This window comes from Periplaneta americana, chromosome 9 (genome assembly GCF_040183065.1).
Source record: "Periplaneta americana isolate PAMFEO1 chromosome 9, P.americana_PAMFEO1_priV1, whole genome shotgun sequence".
NCBI classification, from domain to species: domain Eukaryota; kingdom Metazoa; phylum Arthropoda; class Insecta; order Blattodea; family Blattidae; genus Periplaneta; species Periplaneta americana.
Window position 1 is genome coordinate 137,895,124 of NC_091125.1, and position 15,205 is coordinate 137,910,328.

The 15,205-nt window shown below is 35.1% G+C and overlaps 1 protein-coding gene across 1 annotated transcript in view; it reads left to right on the plus strand.

The window, feature by feature from the left end:
• The first annotated feature begins 2,332 nt into the window (after positions 1–2,332).
• The window catches only part of LOC138706547 (pancreatic triacylglycerol lipase-like), a 58,056-nt gene continuing 45,183 nt past the window's right edge, over positions 2,333–15,205 (plus strand). The window contains exon 1 of the mRNA XM_069835983.1: positions 2,333–2,475. The gene's annotated coding sequence lies outside the window, so the exon portion shown is untranslated. The remainder of the gene's footprint in view (positions 2,476–15,205) is intronic.

Genomic DNA, 15,205 nt, shown 5'->3' on the forward strand with positions numbered 1-15,205 from the left:
CTATGTTGTTTGTTTATACTAGCACGAAGAGGTCTAGGGCCATATTCATAGACATTCTAAGCGCGGGCTTCCGGTGGATGATCGGCGAACTAACGTTTTTCGTATTCATAAACCAGTGTTCGCGATATGATATGTATACTGTACAAGTAATCAGTCGATAGCCGGGGCCAGTAGCGGCTCGCCGTAAAAAATATAGATGAAGTGCTGTTCACATAAACAAATGCATGAACAGTTTTACCAATATAATGAGTAGGCCTACTATTCGTAATCTACGTACAATTTTATTAGTTCTAGAACACGTGCAAACAGGAAAATTAATTTATTTCAGGACTCACCCAATTTCTTGCATACCAAGTCAATCCTCCTATCTTTTAAGCAGCAAACCTGTCGATGATGTCTTCATAAAATATCTGAGTTTAATTGCGGGTGGACAGTATATCTCTATGCAAAGCTATGGGGCTAATGATGAAAGTAATGTAGCATTCCGAGTGAAATTTTCGATATTTTCAAACAGAAAAGCTTCTTTCATCGGAAGAAATTTTTAAAGTTATTTTATACAACTTCTCTGTTTTCTTAGCACTTTTTAAAACAAAGAACAAATGGAACTGTAGGTCGTCCAGAATTTAAAACATTTTTTATCCTCATATTTAAGGCTACAAAACGACATTTCTAATAAATTACGAACTGTGTCATTTTCGGGATACATATTTTGCACTCGTTTACCACATTTTCTATATACTGGTACGGTACCTAAGTACTCGCATTTGTATAATAGCACTATAGTGATTAAACACATAATATACCGGTATACTTAGATGTAGGATTAATACACTTATCACTCTATACTCTAAATACATTAACTAATAAGTTAATATATACGTATACAGTATGAAACTACATGTGTACATTTACACGCGCGTTAAACTTTCAAATACAAGACCTGGAACATAACTGACGAGCTCATGAGAAGAAATAATACACGTCGCGGAAAACAATTTTAAACTTTGCGAATGTATGTGGGATGTATTCCTGATAAAATAACATAGAGCCAGCTAATTTACCACTGCAGGAGAGACTGCTTGGACACAGGGAATGAGAAAACTATTCTCGAGTCAGGTAGTACATACTGTAAAATTTCACGGGCCTTAAACAATAGCCCCCGGCCTTGGAGACCAGCTTCAACCCTTCTGTATTATTAGTACCGTTAGATCTGCAAACTGGTTACTCCACCTACAAGTCTGACAATTCTCCGTAACTGAAAGACTCAGAAACGCACTTCACTCATACAATCTTTCTTCAGTGAGTGACGTCACGTTACCATGGAAACCAAGTGCTGTATGAGAATGGGAACCCAAATAATTTCACTTCTACAGTATTGTAAGTTCCAATAGCCACCGCTCGGCGCTCGTAACAGTTAACATTATTCTCTTCAGCGGACGATTCCAGGTACTATTTATACAATTAAACACTGTTCATAAAGACCGGTAATAACTAGAATTAATTATTAATACGAGATAAAATTGTGTTTTACACATAAATAGATGAAGTTGCACTTCACCTACTTCACCTGAATAACCGCCCCTGGCCGGGGCTAGTTTAGCACGCTCATAGCGCGAGTTAGCGAAATGTCTATGCATATAACTCATAGTGACTCTTAGAGGAAGGTTTACTGCCCGTTGACACTAATACACTGTTAGTCTGACCCCATAACAGCCCTCTATTTATGCGCCTACCACGACAGTTCAGAGGACACTGCTGGGTTCAGGGATGCAAAATCATTTTGAAATTCTAATCATTTGTTTGCCATACCTTGCGTTATATTTAGTTTAATTTTCACATGCCTATCTACGTTCCTTCATGGTGTTGGACTCGTTCACATTGTTCAGTTTATCGGATACGAGATTAGCTTTTCCATGGCAACCGAATCGAATTTCCGTTCCACAAAATCCTTTCAGTTTTTCTATTAGTATAGCTCGAATATAGACGTTACACGTCAAAAGAGAACAACGGGAGAGCAAGAATTAAAGTATAAAAAGATAGACACCAATAAAAAATCGGAAGACGGAAATGTAATGAAAGAAAGGGAAAACTAAGTAAGGTAAACAAAGTTGCTTAGAAGGAAAGATTAAAGAAATTAAAACAGTAACAGAAAAAAATATAGTCTTCTGAACATATGAAATAGCAATATGCTTTGGTTAGGGATGGTTTCGGATTGAAACTACTTCGAGTACGGTGTCAAGGGTTTCCCGGCGCCCACAAGTACCACCCACCGACAGAGGACATGTCCCTTGAGACGCGTAGTGCGGAAAAGGGGAAGCCTGACCACCACCTGACCTTGAGGTACCGTCTGGCCAGGCTCGCTTATAAATATAAGGGAGTTACGTCTTTATCACGTCAGTAGGCTATAATTCACTATCTGCGGCTGAGTTGACGGGAGAAGAGGACGAACGAGGTGACGGCACGATTCAGTCACTGGTAAGTTATTGCTTTTACTTCGCAGACATTTTATGACATAAAACACTTCAATACAAATTGCATATTATATTTTTTTACTAGCCGTACCCGTGCGCTCCGCTGCACCCGTTAGAAATAAATATAAAGTAATTACATAATTAAAATAGGACATTTGATCCAGGGAACATTCGTGCTTGATATAAGGACAAATCGTTTAATATGTTACTTAATTTAAATTGTGTTTAAATAATTAGAATGCGATCATTTTGGTCTAGAGACCACTCATTTGGTGCAATGACAATTCCTTTAACATGTTTCTTAATTTTTATTACATTCAACCATAGTTTAATGAAGATTGACATCATTTAGATTTAATGTGTACATAAACATTATTTTAAGAAATACAGGAAACGAATATTTAGAATAGCCTATCAAGTTTTCTGTGCATAAAAAGCTATTTTAATCTTACCTGTTCTCGATTCATTCACAAGTTACTGTAATAACATTACAGCATTATGTCCATCTAGAGAAACTACATTTTCCAATGGTGAATTAATAATTAAGTATACAAATCGGTTAATTTAGCTTCCGATATTACTTCATACAAACACAGAAACATTCTCTGTAGGCTATGTTTCATAGCTTTCGATTGTTGTTGTCCAAGGCTCCTTATAGACGAAGTCATTTGTTTTTTATTTCATTACACCGCCTTAGATGGCAGTTATTTTAATTTTAAAACTCATTTAGCTCATTAAATATCAGTCCTATCAAACTTCTTCAAAGAATAAAACTTATCGTAAATCATTTTTAAAGAAACTTTTGTTATGTAACATTTTTCACAGAAGTCAATAATAAGCGAGATATTTCGATTTATTTAATTGAGGCCTCCTTATAACCCCCCTTTTAAATAACATATTTTGAATGCCATATTACCTAAAATCTAAGTTACAACGAACTTAATTTATATTCCAATTTTCATCGAAATCCGTTCAGCCATTATCGCGTGAAAAGGTAACAAACATCCAGACAGACAGACAGACATACAAACAAAAATTTTAAAAAGCGATTTTCGGTTTCAGGATGGTTAATTATACATGTTAACACCAATTATTTTTGGAAAATCGAAAATTACCAGAAAAATTTCGGCTACAGATTTATTATTAGTATAGATTTTATTTTTTTGTACAGAGGATTTCTCATACCCCTTATGGGGTGTACCGATAGTCCATTTTTCACATTTTCAAATATATCGCTACGCAAATGGTGGGACCGCTGTGCCGCGAAATCAGCACAACGCCTTAAACAGAAGATAGGCAACGGATATACTATTTATGCGGTTGTTGGGAATGCGATCCAAAATTGTGGCTTTCACGCTATGTTCAAGCTTTACATATCTGCCATTGCGTGTACTACGGCCGGCTTCTCATTTTACGCGGAAAGAACATACAGATTATATTTTATCGCCATTTTAATAGAAATTTGTTTATGGGTTGTTTCGTGTGTGAGTATGAGTTTCTGTGATTAAAGTTTGTGATAATTAAATCAAATTAACCGAATTCCAATTAAGTCAGAGATCAGTGAACTACGCAGACGTGATTCCTACTTAGTCAAGGCTCTGAAGTTTTAGACTACAATGTGAGTTAGTGCTCGAATACAGAAGTTAATATCAATTCAGTATTCTGATATTTTGTGTTTATTATTTTCTTCCTTTTAAATAATCCTTTTCTTTTTTCAATTGAATTAATTTATTCGTTCATTCAAACATTCATCCATACTTCCGCCTTCATTTCGTTCATTCATTCATTGACACAATCCAATCAGTCAATCCAATTCATCAGTCAATCCCATTCATTAATTAGCCGATCCAACCCATTCGATCAACCAGTCAATGTAATCGATCAGTCAGTGAATGAGTCTGTCAGGGAGTGAGACAGTAAGTTAATCAATCCATCAATCAATCAATCAATCAATCAATCAATCAATCAATGTCAACAAGTCAAGATCAATTCAATCAGACAGCCAATCAAAATCAACGAATCAGTCCAATCAATCAACCAGTCGAATTAATCATCAACTAACCAGTCCAATAAATAAATAAATAAATAAATAAATAAATAAATAAATAAATAAATAAATAAATAAATAAATAAATAAAAGTCAGTCAAAATCAATCCATCGATCAAACAGCCAGTCGAAATCAATTAATCGTCAATCAGTCTAAGCAATCAATCAACCAATCAATCTATCGACCGATTAACCAAATAAATAAATAAATAAATAAATAAATAAATAAATAAATAAATAAATAAATAAATAAATAAATAAATAAATAAATAAATAAATAAATAAATAAATAAATAAATAAATAAATAAATAAATAAAGTCAGTGTCAGTATAGCCCTTTCTTCCTCTTCCCATCCTTCATCTACCATTCTTTCCTTAATTTTCGTTTTATCTTTTCATTCCTTTCATACCTTCTTTCGTTATTCTCTTCTTTATTTCTTTTTCTTCCTTCTCTTCTTTCTCTCATTTTCTTTCCCGTTTCTCTTTATTATTTCCATATCTTCTTCTATTCCTTCTATTCTATTTCATTCATACATTCATTCCTTCCCCTTTCTTCATTTCTTTCCTTCTAGCTATATCATTCTTTCTTTCTTTCATGCTAGTCTCCTTAAATTCATTTGCTATTTTTAATTCGTTCATTTCTTCTTTCTTATTCGCTTTTTAAATTATTTTTTCGTGTCTTTCCTTTCTTTATTCATTCACATTTCTTTTTCTTCATTCTTTTTATCATATCTTACTTTCTTCCCTTCTTTAATTTACTTCTCCTTTCTTTTCTATTTTCCTTTTCCTTTCTTAATTTTTTCTTCCCTCGTTTCTCTCTCTTACTTATCAAGTGTTACTTCACTCACTTCTCCGCCACTTAATTCGTATTTATTACGCTCGAACCTGAACTTTATGCCGAGATACTTCTTCCATAAATCACGTCTCCAGAATGAAATGCACCTGTGTTCAATGTTCATATCGCTTTGTACAACGCATTCCTCCTAATTAGACACACAACTTCCTTCTTACCGGGAATATTCCGTGATGAATTTAATACCTCACAGGTGGAGGTTGATTGCTCATTACGGCAATTTAATGACTTATATTAATTATAGCAGTTGCAACAGGTGGAGTTTCTTTCACCAGTCACGTGCATCGCGGTGAATTACCTGCTCGTGATTAGTTCAAGTCATTAGGCCTACATCAGTATATTAGGGAAACTAACAAATTAATATTAATTGTTACTTAACTTACTTACTTACTGGCTTTTAAGGAACCCGGAGGTTCATTGCCGCCCTCACATAAGCCCGACATTGGTCCCTATCCTGAGCAAGATTAATCCAGTCTCTATCATCATATCCTACTTCCCTCAAATCCATTTTAATATTATCTTCACACCTACATCTCGGCCTCCCCAAAGGTCTTTTTCCCTCCAGCCTCCCAATTAACACTCTATATGCATTTCTGGATTCGCCTATACGTGCTATATGTCCTGCCCATCTCAAACGTCTGGATTTTATGTTCCTAATTATGTCAGGTGAAGTATACAATGCGTGCAGCTCTGCGTTGTGTAACTTTCTCCATTCTCCTGTAACTTCATCCCTCTTAGCCCCAAATATTTTCCTAAGAACCTTATTCTCAAACACCCTTAATCTCTGTTCCTCTCTCAAGGCGAGAGTCCAAGTTTCACAACCATAAAGAACAACCGGTAATATAACTGTTTTATAAATTCTAACTTTCAGATTTTTTGACAGAAGGCCAGATGACAAAAGCTTCTCTACCGAATAATAACACGCATTTCCCATATTTATTCTGCGTTTAATTTCCTCTCGAGTGTTATTTATATTTGTTACTGTTGCTCCAAGATATTTGAATTTTTCCACCTCTTCGAAGGATAAATCTCTAATTTTTATATTTACATTTCGTATAATATTCTGAGACGTAATCATATACTTAGTCTTTTCGGGATTTACTTCCAATCCTATCGCTTTACTTGCTTCAACTAGAATTTCCGCGTTTTCCCTAATCGTTTGTGGATTTTCTCCTAACATATTCACGTCATCCGCATAGACAAGAAGCTGATGTAACCCGTTCAATTCCAAACCCTGCCTGTTATCCTGAACTTTCCTAATGGCATATTCTAAAGCGAAGTTAAAAAGTAAAGGTGATAGTGCAACTCCCTGCTTTAGCCCACAGTGAATTGGAAAAGCAACAGATAGAAACTGGCCTATACGGACTCTGCTGTAAGTTTCACTGAGACACGTTTTAATTAATCGAACTAGTTTCTTGGGAATACCAAATTCAATAAGAATATTATATAAAACTTCTCTCTTAACTGAGTCATACGCCTTTTTGAAATCTATGAATAACTGATGTACTGTACCCTTATATTCCCATTTTTTCTCCAATATCTGTCGAATGCAAAAAATCTGATCAATAGTCGATCTATTACGACTAAAACCACACTGATGATCCCCAATAATTTCATCCACATATGGAGTTAATCTTCGACAAAATTTTGTACGACGTCAACAAAAGTGATATTCCTCGAAAGTTACTACAGTTAGTCTTGTTCCCCTTCTTAAAAATAGGTACGATTATGGACTCCTTCCATTGTTCTGGTACAATTTCCTTTTCCCAAATTGCAAGTACAAGTTTATAAATTTCGCTAGATAATGCCCTTTCATCCTCTTGTATTAATTCTGCTGGAATTTGATCAATACCTGGAGACTTGTACTTTTTCAGATTTTCTATCGCAATTTCGACTTCAGAAAGTGTGGGTTCCGGTATAAATGGCTCAGCAGTTTGTATTTGAATTTCGTCCTGATCATTTCTATTTGGCCTATGTATATTTAGTAGTTGCCCAAAATAGTTTTTCCTTCTGTTCAGGATTGAATGAGAGTCTGCAAGTAAGTCACCATTCTCATCCTTGATCACGTTTACCCTTGCTTGATATCCGTTTTTAAATTCCTTTATACCCTTATATAAATCTCGAATGTTTTTAGTCTTACTATTTGTTTGTACCTCATTCAGTTTTTCCTTCAAGTAATCTCTTTTTTTATTCCTAAGTGTAGACTTGCTTCCCGTCTTTCATTGAAATAATGATCTCTATTCTCCACAATTGGATCCTGTAAGAATTTCAATTTTGCCCGTTTCCTTCTATCTACTACAATGGAACAATCTTCATCAAACCATGGTTTCTTTATCTTAGTTTCATGATAACCTATGCTCTTACATAAAGTCTTTTTAATTTACACTTAAAGGGACATGCATTTGAACAACCAAATTGAGCTTTACTCTCTCATTAAACAGCATTTAAATTAATTGGTCAATATTTGGTCATTTAAGTAATTAATCCTACATTAACGACTATAATTTTCATCATGGTGACGAGAATGATGGACAATGGACAAAAAAGATTTGCAAATGCGGTTTACGTTAGGCAAAATATTATCAATATGGAATGTTTTGAAAGCTGATTCATAATTTCCAACTAATTGCTAAATACTTCATATTTAAATTATAGCCTATATCTATTTATTTATCTATCCTCTGATTGAGGTTCTGGCTGATATGTACCCTACATCTATTATCAGACGCTACATCTCACTTGACGATATGTGTCAGAGGAAGAACAATAATAGTTTGTATGCATCTGAAGTCTGACTAATGTAATATTGCAGCTATTCGGCGATGTATACAATGGAGGGAAAAAGAAACTGGCCACCCTACCCCCAAAGGGGGGGAGTACCGCAGGGCTCCGTATTAGGACCATTACTTTTCTCTATCTACATTAATGACGTATCAAAGAACTTACAATATTGTCGATATCACCTCTATGCCGACGACCCACAACTTTACATACATTGCAGACCCAGTACGATCAATGAATCAATTGATAAGTCGAATTGTGACCTAGCCACTGTCTCCACTTAGTTAACTCTCTTAATAACAGTAATCTTCCAGTTGTTACACTTAACAATACACTGATCTCTTATTCATCCACCGTAAAAAAATCTTGGTTTCTTTCTCGATAATAATCTAAATTGGAATTTTCAAGTTAAAGAAACAATAAAAAAATCTCTTCCTCCATTCACTGTTTGAGTCGCTTAAGAAACTTCTTGCCCCAGCAACTAAAACTTACCCTAGTACAAACCTAATAATGTCGCACTTCGATTATTGTGACGTTCTGTTAAGTGACTTAAGTTCTGAACTGTCAGGCAAGTTAAAGCGAGTTCAGAATATGTGCGTCAGATACGTGCGCAACATCCGATGATATGATCACATAACATCGTCCTTCGCAAGTCTTTCGTGGCTCCGACTCAAAGAACGTAGAACTTGACACTCCTCATCTTTACTCTTTCGAATTCTGCACACCTCAACATCAAAGTACCTTTCGCTCTTGTTTCTCTTATCTATAGACTAATTATTTTCGGACGTAAATTAGACCTACTGTATGATGGACTTATAATCCTGTGGATCCGGGTTCGATCCCCGGCATACCCCCGATTTGCGACTTGTGTTGGGCAAGCCCGTGGTCCAGGTAACAGGGGTTTACTCTGGGAGCTCCCAGCAAATCTCATCTCATCTCATCTCATCTCATCTCATCTCATCTCATCTCATCTCATCTCATCTCATCGTGGGAATAACGTAGATCAGCCTCCTCATGGCGTACGCTGGGCAACGATTCTGTTGCTAATAATTGGTCTAGACACAACTGGCTGCCAGTGTTGCCAACTCAGAATTCCATTTACCGCTGCACAAGCTTAAAAAACCGCTAAACTGTACTCGAAAAACCCCAGATTTTTCTTAACACATCGCTTACAAATTTTAAACACAAACTACAGTTTTAGGAACTGGAGAATTTTATAAAAATATAGACTAAATTATGGAATGTGGGTATAACTTCATAGGCTCTATGTATGGACAATTGAATCTGAATATTTTGCATTCAATATCACCTTACATCATTTACATCGAGCTTTCGACCTATCACCAGCAACTTCTTCCACCTAATCAAAATAGCTTACTACCACAATAGTGGAAAGTAATGATTAATAATACGCATGTGGTTAGCGACAGCGTCGCCAATGCCATATGGCGGCTCGCTATGAGAACAAATACAAAGGTTATATTTAAACTTAATGAGAAGAATGTTAGTTTGATATTTATGAAACGTAATAACTAAATAAATTCAAAGCTCTTTTTTTGTTCTTGTAACCTTGTCATCTATATGAATTGTAAAATAAAATCTGAATTTTGAGAAGGAAATGGGATGAGGGAAAATTACTGGAAAAATAAATAATGATTACCTAGTCATTTGAAAGAAACTATTTGTTTATTTATTTAATATATTAAATGTGTGCTACCTTCTTTCATTTTATATTTTTGTAGCTTTTGAAAGTTATAAATGAAAATGAATTGTTTGCTTTGTTTTACATGTGCGCTTTTAAGGACACTGAAATACTTGTCTACCAGCAATCTCATACAAATATAAGGCTACTAAGAACTTTCACATTCACACTGTGTTTTAGAAAACAATTAGTTATCTTATTTGTAAGTCCATGAAGACTTTCTCATAAAAATTTATGAATTGTTTTCAAATATTTCTGACATTTCAGGACAATTTCTTTCCACATTAATTTAGAAATAACATTCTTGAGCTCTCTTTAGATTTTTTTATTTCTACGTGTAGATTTTTAAGTTCATAATCATTTTCAAAAGATGACAATGCATCCCTACAGTCACTATGGGTTAGGTTTGCCATATTTATCTTCCACAAAACCGGCACTAACTTTTATACCCGTAAACGGAGAGAGTGGATATTACCAAGACCTTGAATACGTGAAAAAATCTATTTATGAAAAATAAAATTTCTTTATTAATAAACCGAAAAGTGGATATATTTTAACATAGAATCCAGTCTGTTAAATTGGTACCATTCTACATTACCGGTACATTGTTTATTACAATAGTATGGGTTTCTTGTACCAATCATAATTTTCACTTTACTTGGTCAAGATGCATTGATTCCTTTTCACTGCATATAAATTTGTAAAATTCAGTACAACTTATATAGACCATGTTATACTGAATGTTAACAATAGCTTTAACGAATGAGAGAGTTTATCTATACCTGTCATCACTAGCTACAATACTCAAATCATTCATATCCTCATTATATATGAACCTTACAATTCCTTGTTTTTGGGAAACCTGTCAATTATTTCCGTTCATTTGAATCTGGTAATTAAAACAGCCGTATATGGCACAAATAACATCTCTTCAGCCATTTCCTTAAATTACAGGACATAAGAAACAAAGAGAAAAACATCATTTTTACCGAAACATATAAACTTCCATGGACGCTGCTGTTAGTTATCTTATCGAACCGCTAGATGGCAGTCGCCAATTTTTATCGTCACTTTTCACTATTTAAGCTATTTGCCCAATCTTTCAACACATTATTTTTTTTTCACACATCTCTAAACTTTTGTACGCAGGGCCGCCGACAGGATTTATGGGCCCCTGTGCAATATTGTGCTCGGGGCTCATTGAAAAAAAAAGTTAAAAGTGACAAGTTACCAATTATTCTGACCGTAATAATTATTTGCAAAATAAATAAAAGATAACCCCATGCACAGATACGAATCTAAAAATATACACTTTTGTTACATTGAAAACTTTCAGCAAAACTTCACATTAGCACAATATATTATATTAATCACGCTTCTTTTTCAGTAGGGCCTACATTGTATGTTTCGTGACGAAACTTTCGTCTTTTCGTTGTTTCGTATCTTTTTCGTAAAACACTATTCTTAAACAGCTGTAATTTCTGACTTGCAGGCCAACATCAACAAACAACTCTCCTTGACTTCATTCATGCAAAATCATCAATTATATCATCAAAATTTAAAGACCTAGCAAGATCGCTCTCCAGACTAAGGAGGCCAAGGTTACTCAATCTTTATTGGCACCTTGTTACTCTGAATACATTTTTATTTCCTTAATTTTGTTTGAAGTTGGTGTGAAATTGAGCGTTGCTAGCGGAGGTGCAGAAAATAAACCAGTCTCAAGCCCGTCTGTTCAGGTTGTCAAAAATGAAGACAATTCATACTTAGAAGTGAATATTAATGGTTGTGGCTGTCTAGAAAAAAAATTCTGATAACGTATTATTGAATCAGAACAAGCAACCAATAGTAAAAATGATGTGTTAATATGTGCAAGTGAAACAAATTTACCCAAACCAGTTCCTAACTGAGTCATGGCAAGTAACAAGCGACCTTGGAAAACAAAAAGTGACAGACAAATTGTGTCACTGAATGTGTTGTTCGAAAAAGTATCCCCAACCTGCCTAACAACCTTCTAAGTGACGGAACAAGAGCCTTTACACTATTATTTTCAAAACTCAAGAATGGAGAATGTGTTCCCAGAGACTGGCTACTGTGGAGTGAAACAAATCAGTCACTGTACTATTTTCCTTGATTTGTTTCACTCCAAATTAGCCAGTCTCTGGGAACACATTCTCCATTCTTGAGTTTTGAAAATACTGTAATACTGTTGGAAAGGCTCTTGTTTTCGAACAACACATTCAATGGCAAAATTTGTCTGCTTTCCAAGGTCGCTCAATTTCACAACAACTTCAAACAAAGTTCTACTCCCTTTTTTAAGCTCTTCCAATTTTTCTGTCTCTCCTTGCGCTTCTCAGCTCCCGACTTAAGCTTCTACTTGTCCATTGTCCACTGGTAAAACAGAATTTACTAGGAAAACAACGAAAAGACGAAAGTTTCGTCACATACTATGTAGATCCTACTGAAAAGGAAACGTAATCCTCCAGCTTGGATTTGGGAAAGCACACCAGCATATTGTGGTGGGCTGACAGGGGTTGTTAGTTAAGAGGACAAGCCAATTGAACGTGTTCGGTACAAGCGACGGGAACATATTTCAGGCAAATCCCGGAGCCCTCAAGTGTCGTGTCGATGATTGTTAATGTGAGAAACCGATATTCTATTATATAAAAGTTAAACATTTACATAATGAAGTGGTAATTTGTATTAATTCTACTATTGTTGGTTAATATGTCAGATTCAATGTTCTTACAAAATTTTATAGTACCGGTATATATCTGTGAATAATTATTCGTGATAATCAAAAGTAATCAGACTCACTTAATCTGATGGACCCATACTGCTCACGGGCCCATATGCACTTGCCCCCTTTGCCCCCCCCCCCTTCTTGGCGGCCCTGTTTGTACGTATGGAGTTTTACGCGGCATATTTCTTCAAAATTGAATGAATTAGATCAAGAGTAATATACTGGACACTTCGGAAACAATCATATTCACAATCACACCAGTCCGTTCGAAATCTGATTTCACACTGACCTGGAGATGTGTCTGCCAACAGTGAGTCTGATTTTTCAGTAGGCCTATGTCTGTGTTACATAAACTACAATGCGGAATGATAAATTAAATAATATTATATAATTTAAAACGACGTTAAGATATATGGATCATATGAGGAGACAAAGAGGAAGGCAGAAAGTAGGAAAGGCTGGAGAATACTGGGTTTGCAGTAAAAGACCTGTCCATGAGCAGAGCACTATGAATGATAATATAAGTTATCTTAAATGAAAATAATAATTCAGTTCTTTATCTACGCTTTATGATTAAACCAGAGGTCTGCATCGGACGTTTTCGCTCGAGCGCCAAGTAGTTCATAGCATAATCCGATAGGGAGCGCACATGCATGATGGGTAAAATTGTCACGAGCGATAAATCCTCAACGGTATAAGCCGAGCGTTAGACATTCGTTCTTGTTACAGTGATGAACTGTGTAGTAACATATAGATGTTCATCATTTCAAAACTTTGCAGTGCTTAACTAACCTCTCCATAGTACAACTACAAAACTTGCTTTAAAATGTAATATAAATGTTGTAGGTAAATGTTTTTTTTCCCCACACAGGAGTGATTTTGTTTTTGCCACATCTGATAGATGTTATTGGATGTAAATGTAATTATTATAAACGGAGAACACAATCACGATAATGCAAGAACTGTATCAAGTTTTCTAGTAATAATAATAATCTCTAATAATTAGTGTATCGATCTTTGCGTCTGTAACAGTTGTGCAGCATGATTATTCGTTTTATTATATTTTCTGTGACGTTGTCTCTGTACTAGTATTGTTATTAATCTACTGCTATATCAATAATATTTTGTAAAACGTTTCTACATTGTCGCAGTATATAGGCGGAACACTATGTATGGACCTATCATATTATATATGTGGTAAATCAAATATTGAATAATTATTAATTAGCACTAATACGTGTATATCGAAGTTTTTCACACTATTTTATTTATAACTCCATGTTCCTGTTTTGGTACGTCCCATTGGCTGTTCCATTAAACGTTTTGTCATAAACGCAGAAAATAAAGCCTTATTTTTACCGTGTGAGCAAAACATATGTGTATCTTATCTGTCGCCTTCCATACAAGGTAAGACATGTCGGTGAGATGACCTTATACTGTGCTTCTCTTTATTACAAGCGTATCACGACCGATCGTATCTCACTCGAGGGTGCGACACTCGACCGAGTTCAAGCGAGCGATTTAACTCCAATGCAGCACTCTGGATTAAACATATTAATTCATTTACAAAAACAATGTCTGCATGATTAGACTAAGAGTTTAACGAATGTGGCATAGCTTATTTGTACAATAATGGATGAGGCAGGATATGGACTTGGTTGTACGAAATCGAGTTTTCATAAAAAAATTGATATTTTATACTCGCACATCTTTACAGAAAAAAATTAACTCTCCCTTTGCCGGAATGATCAAAAACGCCAAATAAATAGCTAGCCGCTGACGGTAAAATTCTATAGCTGACCATAGTCCTGAAAACACCAGATTTAACTACAAAACCGCTGACTTGGCAACACTGCTGGCTACATATGGGTGAATAATGAACAGTCAAGTACCCGCCATTTGAAAAATAATTTGTGCGAGATCGTGCGTATTTGCTTGTTTTCCGCACAGAACCAATACGCGGTAAGTGTGAAATACCACATTCAGTATTCCCAACGTAACACACATAACAATTTCCCTCTTCTTACCGCTTAAGCGCCACATTCATTTTACTGCTTTAGACTTTTAACATATTATTTTTAGAGACGTTTAACATAGTAATAATTATAAATTGGAAACTTACCACTGCAATTTCACCTAAATTGCAATGTTAATTATTGTTTTTAAATATTTGCAAAAATTAAGTAAAGTCTACTATTCCACGAAACTTATTGCATTCCTGATACAAGTAACATTAAGGAAGCCGTGAAAAAATGAACAAGATTCCAGATGCCGATGTTATTACTGCAATATGTTATACAAATAATATTGTTAAAATATTAAAATGAAAAATAAATCATTACATAATCTTACCGTTTGTTTTAAGTTCGCATTTATAGACTGGGGGAAAAAAAAAGACAGACGTATACTGTATTACGGCCTGCTGGAGTAGGGAAGAGTAGGATAGTATCGGACATCGGGTAATATCGGACAGTGAGTTTCTTTCATCTACCACACGATGATAGTACCTGATTGACATGGTTACGTTTCTGTGATGTCGCATAGAGAAACGTAACCATGTCATTCAGGTACTACCATATAGTGGTAGATGAAAGAAACGCACTGTCCGATA